Raw genomic sequence first — 1,876 nt, forward strand, 5'->3', positions numbered from 1 at the left:
CATGACTAACATTTCTTTTGTTCTCATCATGAGTTTCCTTTACTACCCTTTTTCCATTAGTATGCATTTCTTGTAGCAACTTTGTCAAGTCTATCTTCAAATCTTCCATGTTGCCTTTAAGTTTTTCTTCTATACCATCCATCTTAGCTTCCATTCCATTCTTTAAACCATCCAACTTAGTTTCAGTTACTTTTTGTGAGAGCAAAATTTGTTGCACTTGGTCTCATAATTTTGATATATCATGTTGCATTTCTTCCTCTTCTTCATGTGTCATAGTAGATATTTCAAGTTGCTTACTAGGTGTTTCCATTTTCTTTCTTTGGTTCATCAATGAATGATAATTATGCTTCAAAATTCCCTTTGAATCACTTCAAACTACTTTCTCAGACAAAACTTATGCAAATCTAAAAAAAAATCTACATACCTTTTTTTTTTCTACTTTATATGAGCTCGATCTTGAAACAACTATAATTCTAGAATTTTGGATATGAAAGTTCTAAAATGTAGTCCTGTGATAGACCTCTTCATCCTCTTTCCAACCCCAAAATTCTGATTGTGATTAGGTTCTCCAAGAAAGCGTTATGCCCAATCTCCCGCGATGACCTAATTCTAGACTAGTTCAGTAGAGCACATTTGTATGACGTTCCATGTGTCACTTATTTGCTCTTAGGCTCTGAAAACAATACCCAACAAACTCCAGTCTGTCATCTTTCTAGAGATTTTTACGAAATTTGAATTTGGTTCTCAGAGATAAAGTTATGACTATTTTCCCAAGGTGACATGTTTGAGATCGAAATCGGTAGCCTGCAAAAACCCTAACTTCTTCAGTTCATATCTCTGAAAATATAGCGAGCCAAGATCTAAAATTAGGTCACGAGGTTCATCACAATTTCAAATAAAATGTTTTTTAATTTCAGCTTCTGAAGCTTTGTAGAAAAATTTTATAGAAAAAATTCCATGATGACCTGTTTGAAGCAGCGAAACCCTAGAATCCAAAGTTCTAATACCAATTGTTATGCAACCAACTCACAATAGAGAAGAAACGGATAGATCAATGACTTCAAAATTATAATATTCGAGGGGTAAACCTCCTTTACATTAAACAAATGAATAATTATTGGATGATACAAATGAAAAGACCTTCTTTCTATATATAGGAGTCTAAGGGGTCACAACATAATTAGAGTCGACATAACAATAATAATGTTAGGCCACAACAATAGTAATAGTGGGATTATATGAGGCTCAATAATAACAATATGGGGGCAACATGGGCACAACAATGACAATAAGGGCCTACAATAACAATAATAAAAAGTGAATACACTAGTATTATAGGGGCCTAACAACATCACACAGTTTGGGGATGTCATCGCATAGTACCAAGCTTGGCACCAATATGTGATCAAGAAGCATCAAGTGGAAGTTGTTGAGCTAGAGTTTCCCCCGAACTCAAGTATCATAGTGTTTTGTCTTGTTAGGATTTCAAGTTGTCTCTACCCTATTTTGTTTTATATGGGTATGAGTGTAAAATGTAATATTATTTGTAAATTGAAATTCCAAGTCTCAATATTGGAATGTGAAGAGCCATGGTGTAATGTAATGAGTCATTTGAAAGAAGTGAAGAGTCATGATGGTGTTACAAAGGTCACAAAGGGGATTTTAAAGGTCATCCACCCCCTTGTTATAAATAAGACCTCATAACTCATGTAAAGGGATTTTGGAAGCCAAGGTTTTAGCTAGGGTTAGGCTTAGAAAAGGATTGGCAGTTTTGTGAGAGCCTTGGCTTCTCCATAGCATAGAGCGAGTATACTTCTTTGGAGGAGAAAGTGTTCTTGAATTTAATGTTCCACTATTGGGGCTAGTGGTCCATAAA

This window comes from Pinus tabuliformis, chromosome 8, assembly GCF_031772625.1.
Source record: "Pinus tabuliformis cultivar Carrire ecotype Pingquan chromosome 8, CPIR1, whole genome shotgun sequence".
Classification (NCBI taxonomy): Eukaryota; Viridiplantae; Streptophyta; class Pinopsida; order Pinales; family Pinaceae; genus Pinus; species Pinus tabuliformis.